The 13,080-nt window shown below is 44.2% G+C and overlaps 1 protein-coding gene across 11 annotated transcripts in view; it reads left to right on the top strand.

Annotated features, from left to right (window-relative positions):
* Positions 1 to 13,080, top strand: part of PCP4 (Purkinje cell protein 4) — a 485,020-nt gene that overhangs the window by 313,515 nt on the left and 158,425 nt on the right. Inside the window, exon 1 of one of the 11 annotated variants that reach the window (XM_050784599.1) lies at positions 2,795 to 2,804. The exons of the other annotated variants lie outside the window; for them this stretch is intronic. The gene's annotated coding sequence lies outside the window, so the exon portion shown is untranslated. Of the gene's footprint in view, positions 1 to 2,794; positions 2,805 to 13,080 lie in introns of those variants that run through there. 11 annotated transcript variants of the gene reach the window in all.

The raw sequence follows: 13,080 nt of genomic DNA, 5'->3' as shown, positions 1-13,080 counted from the left end.
CCAGCAAGCACTCAGCTCTGCATTGGACACTGACTGGGTGTCCTCCAATTCCATTCTGACATTTTCTACTTGGAGACAGCTCAGATCCCACAGGGCAAGGGCTCCGTTACACAAGACAGACCCTCCGTACTTTCCCACCGATCTGCCTGTCCGGGCCTCCAGAACTTCTGACCGACCGGCTTCAAGCTGGAGTTCCCACAGTCCCTTCTTTCGGTTTGATCCGTTTGCTAGAATGACTCACAGAACTCAAGAAAACGCTTGTTTATGTTTACCCGTTTATTATAAAGCATATTGCAAAGCATGCAGATGAAGATGCACAGGGCCAGGGATGTGGGAAGCGGGGCGGAGCTTCCATGCCATCCCTGGGTGTGTGGCCCTCCAGGATCCTCCATGTGTTCTGGAGACGTCATTGGATATATATCATTGCAGCATGGATGGGTGTGTTGAAATGAGATTGGGCAAAAAGGGTTTGGTCTAAACCCAGCAGGGCCTGTCTGTTCAGATTCTTTTGGCCTCTCTCTGCAGCATTCCTTCCTCCAAGGGATGCGGCAGGACTCTTTCTGGAATGAGGGTCTTATGACCCACAAACAGGCTAGAGTCTGGCTATGGGAAAGTGAAAGGAGAGTGGGAGTACGTCAGAGAGAGAGATTATGTTTACTCAAGAGAGTACACAGAAGGGCGATGGGAGTTAGGAGCCAGGAACCACGGGTGGAAACTTATTGTGTGTATATATCTATATCATCTATATCTATTTCTATGTATATATCACACTTCTACCCTCTTACATTCAGCAGCTGATGCATTAGTCTGTTTTCACCTTGCTGATAAAGACATACCCAAGGCTGGGAAGAAAAAGAGGTTAATGGACCCCCAGTTCCAGGTGGCCAGGGAGGCCTCACAATCATGACGGAAGGCAAAAGGCACTTCTTACATGGCGGTAGCAAGAAAGAATGGGAGAGAAGCAAAAGCGGAAACCCTTTTTAAACCCATCAGATCTCATGAGATTTATTGACCACCACGAGAACAGTATGGAGCAACCCCCGCCCCAGCCTCTTGATTCAATTATCTACCTCTGGGTCCCTCCCACAACACGAGGGAATTAACAGAGCTACAATTCAAGATGAGATTTGGGTGGGGACATAGAGCCAAATCGTATCAGCTGGCAACTGTGAATTAAAGTGACAAAAGATAGAGTCACAGGAGAAAAGGCATACAAATTTTACCTGATAATAATATTTTAATTTTTATGTGCATGGAGGTCTTCAAAGAAAGTGGAGACCCAAACAAGTGGTTAGATTTGGGAGCTTGGATACCATTTTAGCAAAGGGCAGTACATTGTGGAGAGGTGACCAAGGAAAAGGGGTTTGGGCTTCTAGGTGTGGTCACTGTGGGAAAGTAAACACGCAGGTGAAAATTGTGAAAGATTGGGTCATTTAGCAAGGTTTAATCCATGCAGACTCATCTCGGTGCTGTCTCCCCTCTCTGGTGATAGAAGTTGTTCTTCTCTCCCTCGTAGGAGGGATGAGGGAACATCTTCACAAGGGAAATTTATGCCCTCCTCTCTGGCAGATAGGAGGAGGACAGAAGCTTTTTTTTTTTCTTTTTGACAGAGTCTGATTCTTGTCACCTAGGCTGGAGTGCAATGGTGCAATGTTGGCTTACTGCAACCTCCACCTCCTGGGTTCAAGCAATTCTCCTGCTTTAGCCTCCTGAGTAGCTGGGATTACAGGCACCCGCCACCATGCCCAGCTAATTTTTATATTTTTAGTAGAGACTGCCACCACACCTGCCTAATTTTTGTATTTTTGGTAGAGATGGGGTTTTGCCATATTGATCAGGCTGATCTTGAACTCCTGACCTCAAGTGATCCGCCCACCTCGGCCTTCCAAAGTGCTGCAATTACAGGCATGAGCCATTGAGTCTGGCCCTCTTTTTCTATCTCTGCTTTTTCTCAATTATCTTCAGCTCAAAATAATTCTTATGGCAAAATGGCATATTTTGGGGTGGCATATTCTGATCCTTTTCAGCATACAGGTTTATTTTTTTGAATCAATAACTGAGGAATAAATATTCTTACTAAAACCCAATGATTCATCAACTCAGAAGGGTCTTCTGAAGAAGGTGGTCTCCCAGCATGCTCTGGGTTCTGTTTGCTTGCCGATGGAATCCAGTTAATGAGCTCACGGGACTCATGAAGCTTGCATGCAGTGAATAGCAAGACACTTTCAGAATAGGGGCTTAGCACACTGTCAGGGCTCTCAGAGTTTACCATTGTTACCATCATTATTATTAACTATCATTGTTATTATTGCCTACTGTTACGATTTCTAACATGCCTCTACTCACCCTTCAAGTGAGTGAAACATTCCTCAGGCCCTGCCTGGCAAAAGCACCTTGGAGAAGTTCAGGCTGCTGCTAAGGGTCTAGAGCTGACCCCAGCATGCCCTGAGGAAGGTCAGCACAAGAGTAGGCACTTGGCTTGGTTAGTTGCTTTCTCCTGCCTAGGCTAAGTGTTAAGTGCTCTCTGAACAGCCACTGCATGAAATTAGTGGATAACACAACTAACCTGGTGAATTAGTCTGTTTTCACGCTGCTGAAGTCATACCTGAGACCGGGAAGAAAGAGTTCTAACGGACTCACAGCTCCACGTGGCTGGGGAGGCCTCACAATCATGGCGGAAGGCAAAAGGCACTTCTTACATGGCAGCAGCAAGAGAGAATCAGACAGCCAAGCAAAAGGGATCTCCCCTTATAAAACCATCAGAACTCATGAGATTTATTCACTACCAGAGAGCAGTATGGGGGAAACGGCCCCCATGATTCAGTTGTCTCCCACCGGGTCCCTCCCACAACATGTGGGAGGACAATTCAAGATGAGATTTGGGTGGGGACAGAGTCAAACCAGGCCACGTGGCTGTGGGTGCCAGGAACCTGGAAGTGGACTTAACTGTAATATTAAAGAGGAGGCTCTTCTTCCAATACTGACTTAGCAGAACTGTTTAATGAATTAATTACTTAAGAATGATTGGAGCTACCGCCAAGTTAATGAGGATGATGGAAATTCAACACAAGGAAACCCACAGAACCAGGCAAAAGACCACCTAAAATTTTGTTCACCTAAAATTCTAGAGTTCTTTGAGCAAACCATAAATTAACAGGGATAGATAGGAAGTCTAGGTCATTAAAATAATTTGTGCTTTCAGTTCATTTTTCAAATAGGCTTCCTATTGCATTTTTCTTCTGATTCAGTTGAGCTAGGGTGACAACTCCTAAATGTGTGATATTTTCAGCTAAGTGCTAGTGTCCAATGACAAGGCAACCCCGAAAAGAAAATGGTTTAAGTGAGGAGTAACCAGAGAAACACAGAGTGCACATGAAAAACTTAGGCAAAAAAAAAAAAAAAAAAAAAAAAAAAAAAACCCAAAAACTGATTCCTATTAAAAATGACTTTTAACACTAAAGCACTGAAGGATTAAATGTTCATAATTTAGAATTGATGACTATACCAGATTTTCAGATATGGCCATTTTCTGTGGAGGAAGAAGCGCTACCGTCTGTCAGTTTGGACTGCTATAACAAAATCCTACAAACAGGGTGGGTTAAGTAGCAGACATTCATTTCTCCCAGTTCCAGAAGCCAGAAGTCCAAGGTTAAGGTGCCAGTAGAGTCAGTGTCTTGGTGAGGGCTCTCTTCCTGGCTTGCAGGTGTCCTCCTTTACGCTGTGTCTTCACATGACCTTTCCTTGGAGTATGCAAGTGAAGAGAAAACAAAAACAAGATCTTTTTTTTTTTGAGATGGAGTCTCACTCTGTCGCCCAGGCTGGAGTACAGTGGCGCAATCTCAGCTCACTGCAATGTCTGCCTCCTGGGTTCAAGCAATTCTCCTGCCTCAGCCACGTGAGTAACTGGGACTACAGGCGCATGCCATCACGTCCTGCTAATTTTTGTGTTATTAGTAGAGACGGGCTTTCACCATATGGGTCAGGCTAGTCTTGAACTCCTGACCTTGTGATCTGCCCGCTTTGGCCTCTCAAGAGAACGAGATCTTATAAGGACACGAGTCCCATCACGAGGGCTCCATTTTGAGGACCTTATGACCTTTCCAAGGCTTCATCTCTAAATTCCAGGACATTGGGGGTGAGGGCTTCAACACAGCAATTTCGGGGGAACACAAGTCCATTTATAGAAGCTAGCAAATAATGTGCCAGTTGTGAAAAGGAATGATTTTTACACTATAATTTTTTTATTTTAATGGAGTGGTTGTGGTCAACTGAAGTTCCACCAGAAGAAAGGAAAACAGCCATTGAGGTTATAAGTAAGCCTCAGCACTGACTGAATTGTGACGTCCAGCTGAAGTCATCCTGAGAAAGTTGCACTGGATGACAAAAAGGATACAAATGAAACAAATGTCTAGTTATTGTATGACACACACACAAATTAACTTTTCTACTATCTTCTTAGGTTCAGCACCTGGCGCCTGTGGAAGAAACTTATAAAAGACAAATTAACGGGAGAAAAAAAATGTTTATGCCTTATGCATGTGAGAGCCAACAAAGGAAGTAGCTGGCTCATTAATAGTCAGAGTTAAAGAGTTAAAGGCTTATATATCTAACGTTGTAGGAGAGGAGAAGGGGGAGAAAGGCTTCCTACAGAAGGAACAAATAGGTTTCTTTTGGAAAGACAAATAGATTTTTTCTTTCTTTCTTTTTTTTTTTTTTTTTTGAGATAGAATCTCACTCTGTCACCCAGGCTGGAATGCAGTGGCGTGATCTCCACTCACTGCAACCTCTGCCTTCTGGACTCAAGTGATTCTCCTGCCTCAGCCTCCCGAGTAGCTGGAATTACAGGTCCGCATCACCATGCCCGGCTAATTATTGTATTTTTAGTAGAGATGGAGTTTTGCCATGTTGGCCAGGCTGGTCTCAAACTCCTGACCTCAGGTGATCCTCCCACCTTGGCCTCCCAAAGTGCTGGGATTACAGGCGTGAGCCACCATGCCCGGCCAGTCTCAATCGATTTAGAAAGCTTATTTTGCCAAGGTTAAAGACGCACCTGTGACAGCCTCAGGACGCCCTGACAACATGTGCCCAAAGTGGTCAGGGCACAGCTTGGTTTTGTACATTTTGTGGAGGCATGAGACATCAATCGATGAGTGTAATATGTACATTGGTTCGGTCTGGAAAGGTGGGATACCTCCAAGTGAGGGGGCTTCCAAGTCATAGGTAGACAAGAGACACAAGGTTGATCAGCCTCTCACTGAATACACAATTTACACCTGAGAGAGGGGTAGAGGACTAGTCAGTTATGCCTTGGTCTGACTCAATGAATCTGTATTTCTATGTAAGCAATAGGGCAGAGAAAGCAATCAGATACACATCTGTCTCAGTTGAGCAGAGAGAGGACTTTGGGTTCTGTCCTTTGCTCCACACCTGCAAAGATCAGCTACAATTTACATTGCCAGGGTGAAATTCAACAGAGCTGTTTTTAAGGTAAAGATCTTGAGGCCCACAAGGGATTTTTGTCATGGGCAAATTGTGAGGGATGTATGTAGCTTTTTCGTCTTTATAGCTACGTTATTTAGGAATAAAACGGGAGGCAGGTCTTCCTGATACAGTTCCCAGCCTGACTTTCTCCCTTTGGCTTAGGGATTTTGAGGTCCCGTGATTTATTTTCCTTCCACACCTTCAGCTGGAAGGAACAGCATTCTCCGCCTCCCCCGGCCCCATTTGCTTGTTTCTTGGTCTTTAAATGTGTGAGCTGTATCTTCCGTTGGTGCCTGTTACATGCAGAAATCCTTGATTCTGAGTTCTCTGACAAGATTATCAAAAAGGACCATTAAAAAAGCAGACCTTTCACTGGGTGTGGTGGCTCCCACCTGTAATCCCAGCACTTTGGAAGGCTGAGGCTGGAGGATCGCTTGAGCCTAGGAGTTCAAGGCTGCAGTGAGGTAGGATCGCGCCACTGCACACTCCAGCCTGAGTGACAGAGCAAGACGCTGTCTCCAAAAAAAAAAAAAAAGCAGACAGTTCAGTATGGTGCTGAACATCAGGATCTTGGGACACAGTCTTCTAGAACTGTCACAGTGCTCTGCAAAGCCTTGTCCCTGTGTTCATCTCCCAGCATTGGGGGGTGGGGAGTTGGAGCTCTGCCTTACCCACCAGTCCTCAAGCAAACGCCAAGGAAACCACACTTACTCCTAATGGCTGTCTCATCCAGAAGCCGCACCTTCAGGACTTTTTTCTTTCTTAAGAGAATTTGTTCTTGTGGATGTCAAGGTGCCTGGCTGGGAGAAGAAGCCAGTTCCACCAGCCTCTGGGTCTTTGCTGGAGGCAAGGTCAGTCAGCCAGGCAACTGCTGGAAGAGGACCAGGGTGGGGCCTGAGCAGGACCTTGACTCCGAAGGACTTGGAGGAGGAGGACGAGGGAGTGGAGGCCGGAGTGGAGAGGATAGACTGGCCCTGAGGCCTCTGCATTCCCAGCCCGGGGGCCTGGACTTCCTGTGTTTGACTGCTGTTTGGGGCTGGCTCTGGCTGATGATTAATTAGGAAATATGCATTCTGAAGAGCTTCTGCCTCCCTGGGGTGTGAGGCCACATCCGTGTTTATAACACAGCCTGTGATGTGACAGAGACATTTCGTGAGGAACTTCTGGTTCTGGTGAGGCAGCATCAGGACTCTCTAGAGGCCAGACAAGAGTGTGTTCTTACGTTTGTGTGGAGGGAGGACCACAGCCACGAAGAAGCCTTTAGGAAATGAAGCTCCTTTGCTGAAGCTCTCCAGAGGGTTTACCTGTCGTCTGGCGTAAGACGACTCCAGTCTGTGGCTCCCCTGTGACAGGTGTTTGTCAAGTGAGTTTCTCCACAGGGCCCCTCAAGCCCCATACAGGCCGTTATCTGAGTTTCCCAGGAAAGTGCTGGACGTTTACACACATGATCTTCGCTTTCCAATTTCCACAGGGTTAAAAACTACAAGCGTGGACTTCTCTGAGAGTTCAGAAATTCCAGATGGTTTCTGATCAGTGAGTGTCGCTTTCACAGTGAACTGTTCTTGGGATGGGTTGAAAGCTGAGACTAGGCTGAAATTTGGTGGGCTGGGGGAGTCGGGATTCAAATAATAGAAAGTTTTAAAAAACTTTTACAGACTTCGAGGGTACAAATGCAGTTTTGTTACATGGAGATACTGTGCAGTGGGAAAGTCTGGGCTTTTGGAAATGACTGACTCATGACGTCTGCCGTTCATTGGACAAGCTTGTAAATGCCTTTTCCACCCTCTAATGAGATGCCTTAGGGAAAGTAGAATTGTCCCGAAGTCTCTGGAGGTTCCAAGAAGGCAGGCCCTGAATGCAAGGTGTTCAGAGCTGGAGTCTTCCGAGTGCAGGAGAAATGCCAGCGCCTTTTTATTGAGCCGTGGAGGTGTCCAGGGAGCCCATTAGCCCCTTACACGGTTTTTGTTACAGCTATTTCCTTCTTCTTTTTTTCTTTACTTAAAAAAATTTTCAATAGTTTTTGGGGTACCAGTGGTTTTTGATTCCATGAATAAGTTCTTAAATGGTGATTTCTAAGATTTTAGTGCACCTGTCACCCGAGCAGTGTACAGTGTGCCTAATATGCAGTCTTTTATCCCTCACCCTCTTCCTCCCTGAGTCCCCAAAGTCTATTGTGTCATTCTTATGCCTTTGTGTCCTCATAGCTTAGCTCCCACTTGTAAGTGAGAACATATGACGTTTAGTTTTCCATTCCTGAGTTACTTCACTTAGAATAATGGCCTCCAGCTCCATCCAAGTTGCTGCAAAATACGTTATTTCATTCCTTTTTTATGACTAAGTCGTAGTCCATGGTGTATATATATCACATTTTCTTTATCCACTCATTGGTTGACAGGTATTTAGGTTGGTTTCGTATTGTTGCAATTGCAATTGTGCTGCTATAAACATGCATGTGCAAGAGTCTTTTTCATATGACGACTTCTTTTCCTTTGGGTAGATACCCAGGAATGGGATTGCTGGATCGGGTGGTAGTTTTACTTTTAGTTCTTTGAGGAACCTCCTGCTGTTTTTCATAGTGGTTGTATAATTTACGTTCCCAGCAGTGTAAAAGTATTCCCTTTCACCACATCCACACCAACATTTGTAGCTTTTTCTTTTATGATAATTCTTGTAGGAGTAAGGCAGCATCTCATTGTGGTTTTAACTTGCATTTCCCTGATTAGTGATGTTGAGTATTTTTTCATATGTTTACTGGCTGTTTGTATATCTTCTTTTGAGAATTGTCTGTTCATGTTCTTTGCCCGCTTTTTGATGGACTTATTCTTTTTTTTTTTATTTTTTTCTTGCTGATTTGTTTTAGTTCCTTGTAGATTCTGGATACTAGTCCTTTGTTGGAGGCATAGTTTGCAAATATTTTCCCCCACTCTGTGGGTTGTGTGTTTACTCTGCTGATTATTTCTTTTGCTGTGCAGAAGCTTCTTAAATTAGCTCCTATTTATTTGTTTATTTATTGCATTTGCTTTTGAGGTCTCAAAGCATTTGCTTTTGAGGTCTTGAGCTTAGGCACACTTGCTTTGGAGTGTGCCTAAGCTAATGTCCAGGGCATTTTTCTGGTGCCATCTTCTAGAATTCTTAGAGTGTCGGGTCATAGATTTAAGTCTTTCATCCATCTTGAGTTAGTTTTTGTATAAGGTGACAGGTGGGGATTCAGTTTCATTCCTCTACGTGTGGCTTGCCAATTCTCCCAGGATCATTTATTTAATAGGGTGTCCTGTCCCCAATTTGTTTTTTTGTATGCTTGGTTGAAGATCAGTTAGCTGTAAGTATTTGGCTCTATTTCTGAGTTCTCTATTTGTTCCATTAGTCTATGTGCGTATTTTTATACCAGTACCAAGCTGTTTTGGTAACTGTAGCCTTGTAGTATAATTTGAAGTCAGGTAATGTGAAGCCTCCAGATTTATACTCTACAGTTGTTGGGAAGAATGTTCTGTAAATATGTGTAAGGTCCATTTGTTCTAGGGTATAGTTTATGTCCATTGTTTCTTTGTTGACTTTCTGTCTTGATGATCTGTCTAGTGTTATCACTGGGGTATTGAAGTCCCCCACTATTATTGTGTTGCTATCTATCTAAGGTGCATATACATTTAGGATTGTAATATCTTCTTGTTGGATTAATCCTTTTATCTATATAATGTCCTTCTTTGTCTTTTTTTTTTTTTTTTTCCGACTGTTGTTGCTTTAAAGTCTGTTTTGTCTGAAATAAAAATAGCTACTCTTACTTGCTTTTGGTTTCTGTTTGTGTGAAATATCTTTCTCCAACCTTTCACCTTGAGTTTATGTGAGTGCTTAGGTGTTAGCTGAATCTTTTGAAGACAGTAGATATTTGGTTGGTGTATTTTTGTTTTTTTAATCCATTCTGCTATTTTGTATCTTTTAAGTGGAGCATTTAGGCCATTTACATTAGGTCAATATTGAGATGTGAGGTACTGTTGTATTCATCATACTAGTTGTTACCTAGATACTTCTATTTTTAATTGTGTTACTGTTTAATAGACCCTCTGAGATTTATGCTTTAAGCAGGTTCTATTTTGGTGCATATGAAACTTTTGTTTCAAGATTTAGAACTCCTTTTAGCATTTCTTGTAGTGCTGGTTTGGTAGTGGCAAATGCCTTCAGCATCTGTTTGTCTGAAAAAGACTTTATCTCTCATTTATGAAGCTTAGTTTTGCTGGCTATAAAATTCTTGGCTGACAATCATTTTGTTTAAAGAGGCTAATGATAGGACTTCAATCCCTTCTGGCTTATAAGGCTTCTGCTGAGGAATCTGTATGGCTGTTTCCCACCAAACTTGAGCAGGCACTTGTCCCCTATTCTGTTTGTTTTTGAGCTTCTTGCTGTTGCCCCAAACAGGACATTTTCTGGCACTTTTGAAGATTCCATTATCAAGCTGTTTCCAATAATCCAAAAATAAGGGGCTAAGTGAGATCTCAAATGCACCAATTTTCTTTCTGAGAGGACTAGCTTGGTGAGTCCTGGCTGATCTTCTGAGTGTGTTTGCCTCTTGTCAGGACAGGGAGGAATTGGTGGGCGGCTAATCCTGTCTATTTAATACAATTTAATAAGACTAAAGACTTTAAGAAAAAAAGATTTTTCAACTAAGTGTAGGTAATTCAAGTCTGCTATAATGAAATGAATGAGAAATTAAATCTCAAGTCCTGTTCAGACTACCCTACAGGGATATTAATGAACAATACTTGGCATATGTCTTTATTTAATTAAAGCACCTTGTCTGATTTCAGTTAAACTTGAAATCAGCTTTATGACAGTGTTCCAACTGCATACGCCCTTCAAATGCTATCACCTCTCAAATCCATATCTGTAGCAACCTCACTGCTTGGTTCCTGGAGCTCTGACGGTGTTTTTGCACTGTCTGCCCTGTGATTCTGCTAGATTCTTCTTTCATACAGAGATGAAATGCAGATGACATGTGAGGATGTTGGCAGAATGGAGTGTTGAGTAAGTTAAGCAATCTGTTCTTAGTCTGTTGCCTGACTCTACCTGCTTGTCAGGGACTAGAAGTCTCTCCTAACATACCTTAATCTATTGCTGCGTTGTTTTCTATAACACTGGATTCACACTTGGCTGTGTCTTCTTTTGGTAAAATATGTAATTTTTAATAACTAGATGACTCAATTTCTCTTTCATCCTCTGCTAGAGCCTGACGTTCCAGGTGACTACTTGTGGAGTTGTGTTAATCGAACCTTAAAAATCAGTGAATGATTTATTTGACACTTCATAATTCCAGATTTTGGATCAATCTGGGAAGGCTGTGATTTCATTTTGGTTTGTATACAGCTGTTGTACAACTTGCTACTGAGGCATATTTGTAGGGATTTGCTGAGTCTATGGTAGATTATTGCAAGGGGCTGGGTCCCACAATGAAATGTTGCTGCAGCACACGTATTTTAAACCTTATATTAAATTACAGGCTGGGAGTGGTGGCTCATGCCTGTAATCCCAGCACTTTGGGAGGCCGAGACAGGCAGATCACCTGAGGTCAGGAGTTCAAGACCAGCCTTGCCAACATGGTGAAACTCCGTCTCTACTAAAAATACAAAAACAAATTAGCCCAGCGTGGTGGCGGGTGCCTGTACTCCTAGCTACCTGGGAAGCTGAGGCAGGAGAGTTGCTTGAACCCAGGAGGCAGAGGTTGCAGTGAGCCGAGATCGTGCCATTGCACTCCAGCCTGGCCAACAGAGTGAGACTTGGTCTCAAACAAACAAACAAACACAAACAAACAAAAAATTACAGACACGAGTAGTTATAGTTTGATGCATATGTTGAATTTTGCTTTCCAAAGACCTCGGAGAAATGAAGGGGTGGAAACCCCACATTCTTTCTCGAGGCTGTGAATACCAGTAATGCACTTAAATGCTAAACGCGGGTCACGGGCCTGAGCATCTTTGCTGTCCTTCACGCTGACACTCTGGGTTTCATTCAGTAACTTGGGTGAGATGTCCGCAGATCAAGGTGTGGCAGTGGTTTTCCCATCACGGTTTCAATTCTTGTATTTTTTGTTTCTGGGTTAGCTGTGGGATCTGCCTTCCAGGGCCTATCGAAATGAAAGGAGACTGGGGCCATGGATGTGTGTTGTCATCACATTATAAAGTTTCTCCTCAAAGTCCCTGATAGGACCTGGCACCTTATATTCTGGAGGGATGGGTGGACTAGCCTCGCAGGGCTGTGGAATGTGTGTAGATGCCAAAGCTGAAATGAGAACCGTTCGGGTCACTGGACTCCACTCATTGGTGCTGCGGAGGAATGTTTGCAATAAAGAGACCCTTTCCTGAGGCTGAGGAGTGTTGTTTTGCAGGTGGTTCGTGACATGTTCAGCACATAGGTGATCTAACCCTGAATCTTCCAGGAGGACACAACAGTACTGGTGAGTGTCTTGGATAAGCGTCTCCTAGGGAAGAGAAAAAAGCAAACAGAAAAAAATGCAAGGGTGGAGGGTGACCAAGAGGACATCAACGAACAAAGGGGGTTGGAAGGAAGGAATAAAAGGTATACATGGAAGAATCCTCATGTGCTGTCAATGGTCTGGCCAGGCCTTACCCCGTCTATCCTGACCTCCCTGAACTCTGACCTCACTCCGTCTACCCACCCCTCGCTCTGCCGCAGAGCCTTCTCTGCAGTTGGTCAAGCACAGCAGGCACAGTCCCCCTGAGGGCCTTAGCACCTGCTGTTTCCTCTGCTGGGAAAGTTCTTCCTGTAGGTGTCCAGTGCGGTGGCTGTTGTCTAACCTCATTCGCTGTGCGTGGTGCAGCTTCGCGGGGGCCTTTCTCTGACCACCCTGTTTGAAGTGGTAGCTGGTCCCCCTCCTTGTCCTGTTTTTCCCCACACCTATTGCCACCTTCTAATAGGCCATGTCATCTATGTATTCATTTGGTTGCCTGTCTTCCCTTTTGAGACTGTGAACTCATGAAGGCAGGAGTTTTTTTCTCAGGGATTAGTGACTGAAACAAATGTAATAAGCCCATGCTCTGCATTTTGGTCAGTCATTCAGAGGTGAGTCTACACCATCTGCATCCCTTCATGATGCAGGTGGGCTTGCGGGTGGGGTAAGACCATTTCATCCAGTTATTCTCAAATTTGACCAGGCACCAGAATCACCTGGAGGGCTTCTTTAAATCCAAAATTCTGGGCCCACCCCAGGGGTTTCTGATTCAGGAGGTCTGAGGTGGGCCCAGAAATGTGCATTTTTTTTTTTAAGAGTCTCGCTCTGTCACTTAGGTTGGAGTGCAATGACGTGATCTCTGCTCACTGCAACCTCCACCTCCCGGGTTCAAGTGATTCTCCTGCCTCAGCCTCCTGAGTACCTGGGATTACAGGTACACACCACCACACCTGGCTAATTTTTGTATTTTTAGTAGAGATGGGGTTTCACCATATTGGCCAGGCTGGTCTCGAACTCCTGACCTCAGATGATCCACCTGCCTCAGCAAGTGCTGGAATTACAGGTGTGAGCTGCTGCACTCGGCCTGTGCTTTCTAACACTTCCCAAGAGAGGCTGCCACTGTCTACACTGTGATGTGCCAA

Source organism: Macaca thibetana, chromosome 3 (assembly GCF_024542745.1).
Source record: "Macaca thibetana thibetana isolate TM-01 chromosome 3, ASM2454274v1, whole genome shotgun sequence".
Taxonomy (NCBI): Eukaryota; Metazoa; Chordata; class Mammalia; order Primates; family Cercopithecidae; genus Macaca; species Macaca thibetana.
This window is presented reverse-complemented; position numbering and strand designations above follow the sequence as displayed.